The sequence below is a fragment of the Microcaecilia unicolor genome, chromosome 1, assembly GCF_901765095.1.
Source record: "Microcaecilia unicolor chromosome 1, aMicUni1.1, whole genome shotgun sequence".
Classification (NCBI taxonomy): Eukaryota; Metazoa; Chordata; class Amphibia; order Gymnophiona; family Siphonopidae; genus Microcaecilia; species Microcaecilia unicolor.
The window spans coordinates 275,584,900-275,601,533 of record NC_044031.1 but is presented as its reverse complement, the minus strand read 5'-3'; the positions used below and the strand labels follow the sequence as shown (position 1 = coordinate 275,601,533).

Sequence of the window (16,634 nt, the reverse complement as noted above, 5' to 3'; positions counted from 1 at the left end):
TGGTAGTTCCGAAAGAGTGAGTGGTAAGCCCGTGTTGGGCTTACCGCCGATCTGTAAAAGGACCCCTTATGTCAGCATCCTTAAACCCACTTACTGCCATTGGCTAAATGAAGCAATCAAACATATAAATGGCAAGAGACGTACTCACTCGCAAATGCGCAATAGAGACCCTCTCTATCCCGCCCCCGCGTCAATACGTGATGACGGGGGCATGACAGAGAGGGAACCTGCACACCTGCGAGTGATAGAACCGCCGTCGCCACCGCTCCCCCCCCCAGGGTTGCTGCTACCGCTCCCCCACCACCCGGAGTCGCTGCCGCCGCCGCCACCCACCCTCCACCCAGCCCGAGTACCTGGCTTCACTATTCAAACCGCCGGAACGCAGCACACAGCTCATCTGAGCTGCCGTTGGCCTTCCTTACCTGCCTGTGTCCCGCCCTCGCCGACGTTACACACGCAGAGAAGGAAGGCCGATGGCAGCTCAGATGAGCTGTGTGCTGCGTTCCGGCGGTTTGAATAGTGAAGCCAGGTACCCGGCTCGGGTGGAGGGGTGGCGGAGGGGACTCCGGGAGGGAAGGGCGGCGGCGACCTATCCGGGGGGAGGGCCTTTCAACCCCCCCTTCTTCATCATGGACTAACGAAGACAGGAAAGAAAATTAAGTTGCATGGACACAAAGCATTAGAAAATAAGCTCCATTTACTAAGCCGCAGTAGTGATTCCCACGCAGCAAATGCGATGAAGCTCACAGGAACTGAATCGGCTTTGTCACATTTGCCATGCCGTGAATCACTACCATGGCTTACTAAAAGGACCCCTATGTTAAGCCTTACAGCTCAGCCTTGTTTGGGGAAAGGGACCTAGGATAAAGTTTTCAGGTTTAGCACACTGTGATATACTTCATATCAGCTCTGAAACTGCATCTGCCTAAAAAGACCATTCTGAAAAGAACGAAAAGCAAAAATTGTGTGATGATTCAGGATCCTTTTACTAAACTTCAGGAAAAAGGGCCTTGCGGTAGCCAGTGAGTAAAAAGCCCCTAAAAAATGGCAATGCGGATTACTCTCACAGTGTGGCCATGCGGGGAGATCACTTACCGCCACCCATTGAGGTGGTGGTACGGGCTCCCATGGTAACTCGACGGTAATAAGGCAGCATGTGTCAATAACCGATTACCACCTGGTTAGCTCCATGCTATGAAATAACTTTTTTTCCTGCGTGCTGGAAATGGCGCACGTTCAAGGCGGGAACTACCACCAGCGGCCATGTTAGCATGTGCTAAGCCCGCGTTGGGCTTACCAATGCTTTGTAAAAGGGACCATGAGTTCTTAATTAAGACTAGGTGACTAGATTGTTGCCCTTTTGTATCATGAGTACATCTGATTCTGCACAGATTTCGGGGACATTTCAACATTTCAGCATCCCATGCTGTGCAGCAATGTTTCCTCTAAGGAATGGCCTGGTGTGTGCAAATTGTTTTTTTTTTTTTTTTCATGTGAGCAAAAAGTTTTAAAAACCAACCATTTTTGAGGGCCAGTATTAGCAATGCATTTCTGTATATAGCACAAAAAAACATTTTTTTGAGCAACGCTCCTAAAATGTTTGAGCAATCGCTCATGCAATTCACTTATGCAATCTGCTTAAAGGGAACGTTGCTGTGCAGGTGAACCTTAAGTTAAATCACTGCTATTTTGTTATTATTATTATTTTGCTATTATTATTGTATAATACAGAAATATGCCCCCTGAATTATAGGAAAAACTTGGTCTTTAATGGCCTCCAAACTGAAAGCAAAAGCAACATTTAGCTTAACCATGGCAAATGTATACAATCAAACAAATAAAACTCAGTGCTTTCATAACAGAGTGGAATAGAATTTTAACAGAAGGCTAACACATGAATAATTGAATTATAAACATCTGAAAACAGAAAGTTGTATAGTACTAATATATATATATATATATATATATATATATATATACATATTAGTACATTACAAAGAAAAATACACATTTGCTATTCAAACAAACTTACAGAATTCAGCTTACCAATGTATTTATTCTTTTTGGGGGGGGAGCATTTCATTTTAATCTATTGACCTATACGGAAAGTGCAGCAAGTTCATCATTTTTAGTATGCAATTCATTCCATAAGATAGCAGCTTAGAAATGCGTCCCCAGCCCTAGCTCCATGGTGCATGTAGATTGAAAAAGCAGCTCAGCACGGTTCCCCCATCTGTTAGCAGAAGGGAAAATTATTAACATTCACCAGAACAAGCTGTGGCAGGCCCCCTTCTAGTATTTCAGTTTGCAAGAAGCTGAGGTCTGTGGCTGCAAGGTAGAAGTGCAGGTGGAAGAAGCATTGAGCACACTCACCTGTTTACCCCACGCCTGGTCAGATCCAGTCAGATGAGGGGCCTCTTTCAGACAGCAACACTGTCAGTGAACTGCTTTAAACTAAACCAAAGTTGAGTGGGTGAGAAGCAAGGGTGGATAATTTGATTGTTTTCACCTGGTTCCCGTTGCTAAGGCAACCTTTTTGCCTGTGAATAGCATGTTCAACCATATATTTGCTCCTTGAATTCAAAATCCTAATTGTTTCCTGAAGTTAAGATAAGAGAAGATGGAGCTAGGGTTTTAAAATATCAGAAATAAGGAGGGCACTGAGGGCTGGATTTATCAGGTTGTCATGCGCAAATACTGTTAATGCACGCTTTCATTAAACAATAAGTGTGTGTGTGTGTTGGGGGGGGGGGTAAATTTGTGAGCACCCATTTAGTTTATTTAGGTGCACGAAAATTTTAAGTGCATGCATATTGGATGTGCGTGTAACATTTAAATGAAAAAGTTCTTGTACGTGTATATATTCACTTTTAAATGTATATGTCAAATGAACCGGAAAAATGCACAAAATTGGGAAAAATTTGTTACAAATAAAATACATCCCATTTCATAAAAAAGGAATGGAGTAAATAATAGACAATTAATATGCATTAGTGAGGTAGTAATCTGGTAAATCTCTTTCTCTCTCTCGCACCCTCTCACACACATGTGCACGTGCACACACACACACACACACACACACATATATATATATATAAAAGCGGTAGAGTATGTATTCAGCACAGTAGCAACTGCATAAAGATCTGTGGATATTTTACCCATATATCTTTATGTAGATTTTCAGTGGCGTAGTCCATATAAAAAGACTGCTGAAAATGCTGGCCTAGTGCAGTGTTTCCCCAAGTCCGGTTCTGGAGTACCCCTTGCCAGTTAGGCTTTCAGGATATCCACAATGAATATGCATGAACTTGATTTGCATACAGTGGAGGCAGTGTATACAAATCAATCTCAGGCATATTCATTGCAGATATCCTGAGAACCTGACTGAAAAGGGGTACTCCTGGACTGGACTTGGGAAACACTGGCCTATTGTTGATGACATTGTCACTATGAACATCTGTACTGATGAGAGCATCAGAACTGATGTCTATTGCAATAGTAATTTTTATGGATGGGCTGTTATATGAAATGAATGTCTTTCACTGATAATAGTGCACACTATCACGAAAGAGTGTGCACTATGCACACTTTTCTTCAAAATGCACACTATTTTGTCATAACATGCCTTCACTGCACGCAAATCACTCTCATGAATATTCATTGTAAATATCCTGAAAACCTGACTGGCTGGCTGGGAACCTACACTATTAATGACATTTGCTTCAAAATAAATAAAAAAAAACCCCTGAAAAAAACAATACAAAACTTTTCTGGCTCTTCATCCCTAGTAATTTTGTGGGAGAACATGCTGATCTTTCTTATACTATGGGTCTTTATTACTCAGGCAATAAAATTGATTTCCAACCCAAATTTACCAAAAATTAAGTGGCCCTTTTACAGAGCAGTGGTAAGCCCAACGCAGCTTATCGCTCGCTCTTTCGGGACAACCGCCGTACCAAAGTGGCTGCCAGCAGTAGTCCCGCCCCGAGCATGTGCCATTTCCGGGGAAAAAGAGATGGCTTGTGCGACAGTAACCCGGTGGTAATCGAGCATCGCCGCATGCTGCCTGGTTCCTGCCGGGTTAGTGTGGGAGCCCTTATTGCTACCTGAATGGGTGGCAGTAAGGGCTCCCCATCGCATGGCCATACAGTAAGAGTTCTCTTACCACATGGCCATATGTGCTTAGGGATTTTTTACCCGCTGCAGTAAATAGGGCCTCGGCGTGTGGGAAAAATGACCCCTGCTGCCAGCACAGGGCCCTTTTTCCCACAGTTTTAAAAGGGCCCCTCAATTAGTGACATGAAATGTTTTGTTTTAAAAGTCAAAGCCTTATTTTGGTACTGCATAAGGAAAAGAAGAGTCACTCAGTTTTCTGAAGATGAATATTTCATTCTCTTTGCTCTCATTTATCTAGCTTCAAAAGCATTGGACCTTTTATTATTATTATTTTTGACATTTGGCACAATCATGGGAAATGAGACTGAAAATGTGTTGTGCCAAATGTCAGCAAATAAAAGAAATTCTTCAGCATACAGGTGAAAAAGTTATTTTAACACAGAAGAGCCATTATAACCTGAGCTATAACGCTCTGCATTGCTGTTGGTGAAATCAGAGTGAACAGAATTAGATGGGATGATTGGTTTTCAGGGTGTTATGAGTGGTGTGAGAGGTCACAATTGCAGCTTGCTATCATATTTTGACAGTTTAGTAAGAAAAGAGCAGACGGGGGAAAGACAGATGATCTGTGTATCAATAGTAAATACTGAGGGTTCTAAAATTTATGCTGTGGTGACCATGGAGCAAATCTGTTGATTATGTTCACTGTTTTAAAATGACTCGCTATAAATTGGAGGGGTGCCAAGATTCCTGGATTGCTAGAGTATAACTCTAAGCTGCAAACAGACTTTTGCCAAACATTGCTCTGTACTGTATTACTGATGTTTGTCACCTGATCATATCCAGAGCAGTAGGTGAGTCTGGAATCCAACCCAAGAGCCACTAACTACCAGATGAGGAGGAACAGAACAACTATAACTGCTTTCCCTCTAGAGCAGCCCCTCAGGCAGTGAATGAATGACAAGAAGAACACCAGCTTTCCCAAATCCCACACAAATTAGAGTTAAAAATAAATTCAGATTGAGGTTTTAAAGGGTAATTTTATAGCAGAGCATCTAGGCAGGATCGGCACGAAAGTGCATGTGTTGGGGGTCGATATCCAGTGTGATTTAAGCGGGCATTTGAGGCTGCAGCCAATATTAGGGCAGCACCTAACTGACCAATGCAACTGAATATAGGCTGTGGCTGGGGAGCAGAGTAATTTTCCCCTGATGCAGCAGCAGCGAAAGAAGGATTCCCTGTCAGATTAGATTGATGCCGCAATCTCTGTGGATTTCAAGTATTTTGAAGAATGCCTGTGAGATACAGACAGGTTTTGGCAACATATAGCACCATCCTAAGAATCAGATAAGTGGCTAATTACAGGGATATTTTGAACTGTTCCTTTGAGATTGTAGTTGCACCATTAATGTAAGGGAAAGCCTTTTAGTTTACAGTTATGGTGGAATTTTCTTTGGCCTATGATGTTGGAGAGTTGCTTTGGGCATGATTTAGAAGCTGCAATATCATGCACTAACTGAGACCCCCTTTTACTAAGGTGTGCTCACGTTTTTAGCACGCGCTAAAATTGGGTGCATGCTAAACGTTAGAGACACCAATGTATTCCTATGAGTGTCTCTAACGTTTAGCTCATGCCCAATTTTAGAGTGCGCTAAAAACGTGAGCGCACCTTAGTAAACGACCCCCTGAGTTTTGGGGGTTTTTTTTCCTCCACTATTTATGCTGGCTGTTGACAAAGCTTTCCTGCAGAGGTGCTCTTCTATCCTTTATAAATCACTCATTTTACATTGTATAAAATACATGCATAAGGGTTCATTGCTGCCCCACTTCACCCTTTCTCCCTCAGCAATGCCTGCATGTATATCACATAGACGTAGGGACCTCCTTTTGTATGTGTACACCCCCTGTGGAAATTTAATAAATGCCTATTTAACTACTTGAAATGCTGTTCTGCTTGCTCAAGTTACTTATAAAATTCCCCCCTTACTAAAGGGTCCTTTTACCAAGGTGCACTGAAAAATGGCCTGCGCTAGTATAAGCGTGTGTTTTGGACACGCGCAGATCCGTTTTTCAGCTCGCCTGTAAAAAAGGCCCTTTTTTGGCCGAAAATGGACGTGCGGCAAAATAAAAATTGTCACATGTCCATTTTGGGTCTGAGACCTTACTGCCACTCATTGACTTAGCGGTATGGTCTCATGTGTTAATCGGGCAGTAATCATCAGCGCGCTTACACTGTCGATTACTGCCCAGTTAGAGCCGCACATTTGAAAATAAAAAAATATTTTCCAGTGCGCGTTTCGGATGCACGTAAAACATGGAGTTACCACCCGAGCCACATGGTATCCGGGTGGTAGTTTCAGATTGGTGCAGATTGGACGTGCATAGGCGCCTACGTGGCTTAGTAAAAGGGCCCCTAAATGCATTCCACCCAATATTCAGCCTGCGGTAGTAAGCGGCGTCTGAGCTGCTCACAGCTGCGGGCTGAATTGACCTTGGATATTCAATGCCGAGGCATATGTGGCTCCTGGTATTGAATATCTGGGTCTCAGCAATCACCTAGATGCTAACCGGGTGCCGACCAGTATTCAGACTGGCTCCTTATTAACTTCACTGCATAAAGGGGCCATTTTAAAAAGCTGCGTTAAGCAGTGTCCATTTTCAGAGAAGCTGTAAAATGGCTGCATTTTCCATTTTTGCAATAATGGTAATGTGCTAATTTTCCCATTAGCGCATGAGCCCTTTACTACCCCGATTTTCTAGTTGGTAAGGGCTCACGCGCTAACCATGCACTAATCAGTTTGTGCACAACGATGTAGCTATGCTAACTCTATGAGCTGGGCACCCCTACTCTCTGCTCCCAAACGTGCCCCCAGCACTAAAAAATAAAAGTATTTTTAGCAAGTCTGTGCCAAAACTACCACGGGACACCTGAGCGCACCCTGCAATAGTGTTTTTTAACCTGTGTTGAGAATGCTTTAGTGCTTACTGCAGCTTAGTAAAGGACCCCAAGGGTAGGACAGCTCTTTTTGCTGTCCTTGCTGTCTTAACTTTATGGATTACTCAGATGGTTAGTGGGCTAAAAATCGCCACTAGCTGGCTAAATTCACACTCCAACCATGCCCCCACCCTGAGCTTGCCCCTCATCTAGCCGGTTTGGGGATGGCTGGTTAGCAAAGATATTCAGCTTTGAATATCGGGTCCGCTGCTACTTATCAAAAGGGTAATTTGTCTAAAATGGCCGCTGAGTAACGGGCTAAAAAAACGTTAGCTCCAGCTACCATCCTGGAGCTGCCCCGTTGCCTAGCTGAACCCTGGCCCAATTTTGTACAAACCGGCTTCATTGGGTACCGCAGTGGTCTGCTTTTCTCCCCGGCACCTGTTTCGGACAGGAACTCCGGGGGGCGTGGTTTTCTGTCCTTGCTTGCTGTGCCGGCGGTCCGGCTGCACACTTGATTTCATCGATGGACCATTGCTGGGTGCAGGAGTGCAGGGACTGGCTCCTCACGATACAGGGCGCTGGTGTGGCTGCTGGTTGGCTCCTTCCCGATGTTGATTTGAACCAGCTCTCCTTCTGCCTTTCCATCAGACTGCTCCAGTCCACGTTCGTCCACTGCGCTGCTTGTAGCTGGCAGTTGGGTATCGAGGCCTTCTTCGCGATGGAGAGATCTCTTGTGCACTGCTGCATCTGGTGAGGGACTTGCTTCCTTCTGGGACGCCAGTTGATGCTAGGGGCTGCTGCCTTTGATTCCGGTGGACTGCGTCTCTTATACCTCATCAGTGCTGGTGCTGGATCCGTTGGCCCTGCCAGCTTTGATCGCCTGCTGTCTTCTGCCTCCAGTGACCACCTCCGCTTTCCAGACTGCATGCTGCTTCTTCTGTGCTTTGGCTGTGCTGGCTGGATCTCACTACAGTGCCTTGTTGGGAGCTGTTCCAGCTACCCTGATGCCTCTCAGCGTCTGGACTTCTGCAGTCCATTTTAGACTCTCTTTCCCATCCCTTCCCTTCTTCCTCTGTTCCTTCTACCCTCTCAACTGTCATTGTATTTTATCAGTTCATTGTAAGCCGCTTAGAGGCCGCTTTCAGTGGTATAAAGTGGGGTATAAATGTTCTGCATAAATAAATAAAAGGTCACCTAGGTAGGAAGTTCAAGTTGTACATACAGAAGGTGCCTCTGTGATTTTTAAAAAGTAGGATCAGGAAGCCTGCAACACTGCTGGTAAATACACTCATGTACATTTACACAGGCTTGGTGCATGGATCTACCTCTTAATTCCACCCATAATCTGACCAAACTCCTCCCCTAAAACACACCTTCACTCAGATTGAACTAAATATTCTGGGATCCTTTTTCCAAGCTGCAGTAAAAGGACCTGTGGTAGCGGCGGCGGCTGTTTTTCCACATACCAGAGACCTTTTTATCGCAGTGGGTAAAAAGCCCCAAAAAACACATAGGCATGTGGTAAGCCTCCACTTACCATGTGCCCATGTGGGGGGAGCACTTACTGCCACCCATTCAGGTGGCGGTAAGGGATCCTGCTCTATCCTGGTTGTAACCAGGCAGCGTGCAGTGCTGCCTGATTACCGCCAGGAAACCCCCTGCAGTATATATATTTTTTAAATCCAGCAGCACCGGAAATGGAGCGCAGTAGAGGCAGAACTACCACCAGCATCCACATTGGGTCAGCGATAGTTCCAGGTTGCCGCATGGCAACCCTTTAGTAAAAGGGCTTCTCTCTGCACTACTTTATACAAATGTAACTTCTAAAGTAATTTAATAAAAACCCTTTACCAATGTCAAAACAGGACTTACCTATGAATACATTTTATAAAATTATCCCTGAATGACTAGTACAGGTTCACAATCTCTTGCCCAAAATTTTGAAACATTAAAAGCTCTGAAAATGGATTAAAAAAAAAACTTTTTAAAATAGAGCTTGTCTGTACACCAAAGCTCATATTTGATGCCAAATAATGCCCCAGTGTCAAACCAAACTCAATCCAAAAGAGCTGCAGGTTTCCCTATGGGTAACAGTGAGAAGCAGAAAATGAACAATATTTACTAATTAGTACTGATAAGCTAAGCAATACTTCACTATGGGGTCCTTTTACCAAGCTGCGGAAAAGAGGACCCTGCATTAGCAGCAGGGGCAATTTTTCCAGCGTGCCAGAGTCCTTTTTACCGCAGCGGGTAAAACGCCTCCAGACACACATGGCCATGCAGTAGGAGAACTCTTACCACGTGGCCATATGACGGGGCGCTCTTACCACCACCATCCACTGAGGTGGTGATAAGGGCTCCTGCGCTAACACTGTGGTAACCAAGCAGCGTGTGGCAATGCTCAGTTACCGCCGTGTTACCGCCGTGCAAGCCATTTCTGGGGGTTTTCTTTTTCCCCTGGAAATGGTACACGCTCGGGATGGGACTACCGCCAGCGGCTGCACTGGGCCGGCGGTAGTCCAGGAAGAGTGAGCGGTAAATCCATGTTGGGCTTACCGCCGCTCTGTAAAAGGGCCTCTAAGATCCTAATCCCTAATCTTCCTGACCACCATTCCAAAATCAAAAAAATTCTAAAATCCAAATGTGTCTGGTCCCAAGGATTTTGGATAAAAGACTGTGCTCCTGTCCTTAGGTTATTTATACGCTATACAGAATGGATTGCTAAAATTATAGGCAGTACTATGAATTTTGACCTACTCTGGTTACAATGGAAGAATTATCTATACACATATTAACATTTCCTTCTCATGCCCTTTTAATTGTGAATAATCAGTTCTTAATAAGTATAGAAATGCATCCAGAGGTAACCCTGCATTCAGTCGAGAACAGTGCTTAAATTCTTCACTATCCCTTTAATTCTGTAAAGGTTGCTATAAATTATGCACACAAATGTAGGCGTGTTCCCGATTTGTGCATGCAATTTAATTGAATAACAAGCCAATTAATGCCGTTGGTTTTATTGACACTAGTTAGGATTTAATTGGGACCAATGCGCATAAAGATAGGCGTGAGATCCACACCTATAATTTACGTGCATCCCAAAAAAAGGGTGTAGGTCTGAGCATTTGCACCACGTTTTCGCCGGTGGAAATGGCTGTAGCTAAATTTCCACATGACTTTTCACTTCAACATATATAGGGCCAGATTCTATATAGTGCACCCAAAAAATCTGTGCAGAAAACATTTCCACCTAAGCATATTCTATAAGCAGCGCGGTATATAGAATATGCCTAGTTGATATCCCAATGCCTAAAACTATATGCCTCAGTTTACACCAACAGAAACTTGGTGTAAATCCCGGTGCATAGATTTAAGCGCAGAGGGCCATATTCTATAACAATGTGCGTAAATTTTGGAACGCCCAGAAAATGCCCGTTTCCCCACCTATAACCTCACCCCTTTTTGCCTGCACACATTAGAACTTAGGCACACTGCATTACAATGCTTAGCATGTTGTATGCATAAATTCTAACTATTGCCAATTAGTGCTCATTATTGCTTGTTAAGTGCTCTTATCAATGCTGATTAGCTTGTTAAACCAATTAAGTTACACGCATTGTTATAGAATGGATTTCAGCGTGGATCTCTAGGCGTGCTACATAAAATCTGAGGGATATTCTATAAACCATGCTGAACTTTAGGTACAGCTTATAGAATACCGGTTAAGAGGGTTTTTTTTGTTACATTTGTACCCCACGCTTTCCCACTCATGGCAGGCTCAATGCGGCTTACATGGTGCAATGGAGGGTTAAGTGACTTGCCCAGAGTCACAAGGAGCTGCCTGTGCCTGAAGTGGGAATCAAACTCAGTTCCTCAGTTCCCCAGGACCAAAGTCCACTACCCTAACCACTAGGCCACTCCTTATATTCAGTGCCTATTTTTTAGGTGCCATTTCTAGAATTTACCCTTATTTAAGTCCTATATAACAAGCTTTGATCTGATGGTTTTCCATGTATTTCTACTAGTTTTGGAAAGATATTTCTATTGGGGGTAATTTAACAGGACACCTAAGCATGTTTCAAAAAAAAACCCCAAAACAAAACACCTAGTTGACCTCCTCCCTTTCTTATGTAGGCAACGGAAGTACCAATATGCCTTTATAAAATAGTTTCTTGCAATGACCCCAAGTAGTGCACAAAGACTGTTCATAGTAACATAGTAGATGACAGTAGATAAAGACCTGTACAGTCCATCCAGTCTGCCTGAGTAGATAAGATCATTACATAAAGTTATGAGGTGATACAACATATGTATACCTGATCTTGATTTGTCCATGCTATTTTTAGGGCAAAGACCGGCACTGTTCTTGTTCTAAAGTTTCTGAAGTTGTCATCAAAGTGCCTGAAAAGCCCCAGTCCAGCCCATCTATGCCTATCCAGCCATGATCAAGGTACAGACCTTAGGTGTCTTCCTAGCGCTGACTTCACTTCCCAATTACCAGTGTTGCCACCTAGTTTCTTTGGATCGATTCCTTCTAAGCAGGATTCTTGTGTGTTTATCCCATGCATTTTTGATTTCTGTTATAGTTTTCATCTCCACCACCTGCCACAGGAGGGCATTCCTAGTATCCACCACACTCTCGGTGAAAAAATACTTCCTAACATTATTCTTGAGTCGATCCCCCCTTCAACCTCAATTCATGTCCTCTAGTTGTACCACCTTCTCGTTTCTGGAAGAGGTTTGTTTACAGATTAATACCTTTCAAATATTTGAATGTCTGTATCATATCACCCCGGTTCTCCTTTCCTCCAGGGTATACATGTTCAGGTCATCAAGTTTCTCCTCATATGTCGTGCTACTCAAACCCCATACCATTTTCGTCACTTTTCTTTGAATCACTTCCAAAGAATATACATGTATATTTCATTGAAATACATGCAAGCCTTTCAAGTCTACACTTCCTCTGTGCTAACTGCACCATCAGGACAGGCTAGGCAGGAACCATGTAAAAGTGTGCACTTATTCATTTAATATATTTAGAGACCAAAATGCTAGCGATGCCCAAATCAGTGCACAAAGAATAAAACCATAAAATATAACACCTTGTCTCCTATAACTGGGAAGCAAAGCTAAATATCATCTGCATACATAGAAAATAAAAATCCCTAATCTATCAACATTTGTTTACCCTGTTTTATTCCCCCAAAGAGAATAAAACAAATGTTAAAAAGCAAATGTACAAACACAAACTCTGAGAGAGCCCAGGGAGCGCCTTAAAGAAATCATGATCAAAACTGTCCTTGCATTCAAAAACAAGCACAGATATTGTGAAACTTTCTATCTCAGTCCAGTCTCTTCATGGTATCTTAATGTATGCACACCAGTGAAGTTTTATCAAAGCCATATCGTGCATCTCATAAAATGCTTTACATTGTGAAAAATGCATTATAAAATGTCTCTTGATATGAGAAGGGTAAATTATAGGCGTTAACATTAAAATGTCAGTTATGTAGGTAAATGTTCAGAATACTTGCATATATGCATAAAGAGCAAGTCAGAATTTTAGGAGTCATTTTTGATTGCAAGTTGACATTCAAGGCTCACATTGATAAAGTTCTCCAATCTTCCTTTTTTGCACTACAGCAAATTTGTTCTAGTACCTTTCCATTTCTTGTATACGTTCATTTATCCTATCATTAGTTATTATTCATTTAGACTATTATAATGCTTAATTTTCTGGTCTTCCTCTTGCATTTCTTAAACGTCTTCAACTTGTACTTTCATCAGCTGTTAAGCTTTTATACAATGCCCGTAAATCTGATCACATGATGCCTTTATTATAATCTGAATAATGGTTGTCTGTTTTAGCACACATTCAAACTCTTGATACTAGTTTATAAACAGATACAATCTCCTGCTCCTGATTACATCACTAAATTACTACTACCATATCACTCCACATGTGGCTGGAACATCAGCAGGCCTTGAATGTGTGTTGCCTAGCAACGTGCACAACCTATAGAATACTATCAGTTGTGCACATTGTATTTGCACTCTGGCCTGCCTGCCAGCCATTGACCTGTTGTAAGTGGTTGTGCCAATGCAGCTCAGGTGCTCCCTAAAGCCATTATTGAATTGGTGTTAAGTGCTCTCCACTGTGGCACGTACTGTTCACCTTAACACCAAGCTATAGAATTGCTCCACTATTGTCTTTTATGGAAAATACACCCATCAGACTAGTGGCGGATTCATTCAAGGTGCATGTGTTGCTTACACACCCTGTCAATCACTCTTTTCTTCCTCCCACTGTATCTCTCCTTTCCCTTCCCAGCCCCGTAAAGCTCTTGCAATTTCCTCCCTCCCTCCTCCCGCTCCCCAATGCCTTAAAATCACCTCCAGGCTTTAGCTGGGCTGCTCTAGTAGCAGCAGCACTCATAGGCTGCCTGCAGCCTGCATAGGGGCTTTCTTTCTGAACCACCCCTTATAACATAACCTTGTTTTCTGAAGGGTGGGATGGGTCAGAGAGAAAGCCCCAGTGCAGGTCACAGGCAGCCTATGAGTACCATTGGTGCTGTCCAAGCGAAGACTAGAGGTGATTGTAAGGTACCAGAGGGGGGGGGAGTGGCAGGAGGGAGAAGGGAGGGAGATGCAGCATGACACATACCCCTTGTTCAAAATTCCTGGGTACACCACTACATCAGACACCATCTGAGCATCTATACATAGGCACATTGTTTTAGAATCACCTCCTATGGGGGTCGTTTACTAACAGGTCACCCATATGATTATGTCATCTACCAAAAGTTCCTTTTTATTCCTCATTACTTAATGAACCCTGAGAGTTTTTAAGCAATATTATGGAAGGGCTGTTCTGAAAGGTTTGTTTCTTTGTGGATGTAACAAAATTTGCAACATAAAGACACCCTGGAAGGTGTGGATAACTTGAATAGGAATCTAACGAAGGAATATAATTTGAACAACAACAACAACAAAATTGGTTCTAAGATTTAATGCTAAAAATGCCAGGTCAAGCATTTGGGCTGCAAAAACCCATGAGAGTGGTAGAGTTCATAGAGCGAATTACTTCTGTGCATGAAAAAAGAAAAATGGATTTTTGAGGATGATTGTATCATGCTCTTAAACAGGAAGAAAAAACAGCAATAAAAGGCAGAAAATGTTTTGCTGCATAGAAGATTGCCAGCACAAAAAGAGAGGTGATAGTATCTCTGTAGAAGTTTCTGGTGAGACCTCATTCAGCACAGTGTGTACAGTTCCAAAGACTGCACCTTCAAAAGGACATAATCAGGATGGAGTCAATCCAGAGCACAGCTACTAAAATGGTCCATAGTCTGTCGAAAAGCATACAGGAACAGATTTAAAGTAATATAATGTGTATACTTTGGAAGAAAGGTGAGACAGGGTTGATATAACAGAGACATTCATATACCTTCATGTTATAAATGTACAGGAGGTTGGCCTCTTTCAGTTGAAAGAAAGCTCTGGAACAAGGATCAAATGGTGAAGGTGAAAAAAGAGTAATCTCAAGGGACTGAAGGAAATATTTCTTTAGAGAAATGGAGGTGAATGCATGAAACAGTTTCACAGAAGAGATGGTGAAGTTGAGGACTATCTGAATTCAAGAAAGAATGGGAAAACTCTCTTAGAGAGGGGAATGGATAGTAGAGCTTAGCATCTAGTATAGGAAGGCAGGCAGGAAATGCTGTTTGGTCTTTATCTACTGTCATTTTCAATGTAAGGTATTTACATAGCTAACAACTGTAAAAAAAAAAGGAAAATAAGGCAGGTCTTAACATAGCTGGATTGTTTTACTTTTCTAAACAATTTATGCATGACTATAATATTGTGCAACCGCTAGAATTACTGTACCAATAATTATAATGAAAGACCATTATGCTTTATTATACATTTTCAAATAACTAATACATTTTGGTAACTCATTGCCAAATAGTTATGCCCATAATATATTATTCCTAATACTGCTTCTAAATTGTTTAAACCACTACACATTACTTTTTTGGGTCTGCATTTCCAATTTAGGTTTTTTTTGCAGACAAGTGCACAAATATGATTAGCATTTGCAAATGACTTCTTTATTTTTATTACAAGCGAGTCATTTTATTACAGTGTAAGCAGAAGCTTTCAAAACATATTAAAAATGAGCTAATTTTGCATGTGAAAACAAAAACCATTATAGGAGAGATGATTTAATATAATCATTAGAATCCATCAAATTTTAGTGAAATGAGCCATGATATAGAACACAGTGTACCATACTTTTCTCCCACTATCCAGAATTAAGCATGAGAGTATATTTAGATTCTATCATTTCAGCAACTATTACAAGAATTCACAATACTCGAGGAGAATTTTCAAAGGAATTTCTGCTGACATAAATGGGTGCTTACCTGTGCATAAATAAACCTTTGACAATCCTTCATTCCAATAACTTTTTTTTTTTTTACAAATGTAAACAATCTGTGCGGCATTTTACAAAGAGCTGATAATTTCCCCTGTTAATATACTGTGGTTCAGAGCTGAAGCCACTTAAGTTTCTGAGAAATTGCTAAGTTAAAATGAATTCTCTTGGAAGATCCTAAGCTTTTAGGGCTTCTTTTATAAAGCCACGCTACCGATTCTCAGTGCTGCAAATGAGAGGAAGCCCATTCAATTCCTATGGGCTTCCTCTTATTTGCTGTGAAGGAATCGCTAGCGCGGCTTTGTACAAGAAGTCCTCAATGTTCATATGCAAGAGATTTTCTTTTTTTTTTCTGATTTTTTTTTATCCTTCATATGAATATAAGCCTTCCCATACTGGGACTGACCAAAGGTACATCAAACCCAGAATCCTGTTTCCAACAGAGGCCAATCCAGGTTACGAGTACCTGGCAAGATCCCAAAACAGTATGATACACTTATCCTAGAAATAAGTAATGGATTTTCCCCAAGTCCATCTTAATAATGGCTTATGGACATTTCTTTTAGGAAATTATCCAAACCTTTATTAAACCCTGCTAAGCTAACTGCTTTTACCATATTCTTTGGCAATGAATTCCAGAGTTTAATTACACATTGAGTGAAGAAATAATTTCTCCAATTTGTTCTAAATTTACCACTTAGTAGCTTTTATTGCATGCTCCCTAGTCCTTGTATTTTTGGAAAGAGTAAACAAGCGATTTACGTCTACCCGTTCCTCTCCACTCGGTATTTTAAAGACCTCTATCATATCTCTCCTTCGCTGTACCTTTTCTAATTCCTCTATATCTTTTTCGAGATGTGGTGACCAAAATTGCATACAATATTTGAGGTGCAGTTACACCATGGAGTGATCCTGATTTGTGAGTGTTTTTACTCAGTTTGTTTCACTTATTTTAATATATTTAGCATACCGATCCTTTTAATACATGCAAAATCAATTTAACATGCTAACTTATACGTTAACATGTTAAACTGATTTTTTGTGCACTTAGAGTACAAAATGGCATGCAAGTAAAATATAACCCATATTAGAGTCACAAGCTGTCATGTCTGTGGCCATGACCCCTCTCAGACTCACCTTATT

At 41.8% G+C, this 16,634-nt stretch overlaps 1 protein-coding gene across 4 annotated transcripts in view; it reads right to left on the bottom strand.

Annotated features, from left to right (window-relative positions):
* The window catches only part of ZNF385D (zinc finger protein 385D), a 766,537-nt gene that overhangs the window by 250,964 nt on the left and 498,939 nt on the right, over nt 1-16,634 (bottom strand). The window contains exon 1 of one of the 4 annotated variants that reach the window (XM_030206780.1): nt 2,374-2,428. The exons of the other annotated variants lie outside the window; for them this stretch is intronic. The gene's annotated coding sequence lies outside the window, so the exon portion shown is untranslated. Of the gene's footprint in view, nt 1-2,373; nt 2,429-16,634 lie in introns of those variants that run through there. 4 annotated transcript variants of the gene reach the window in all.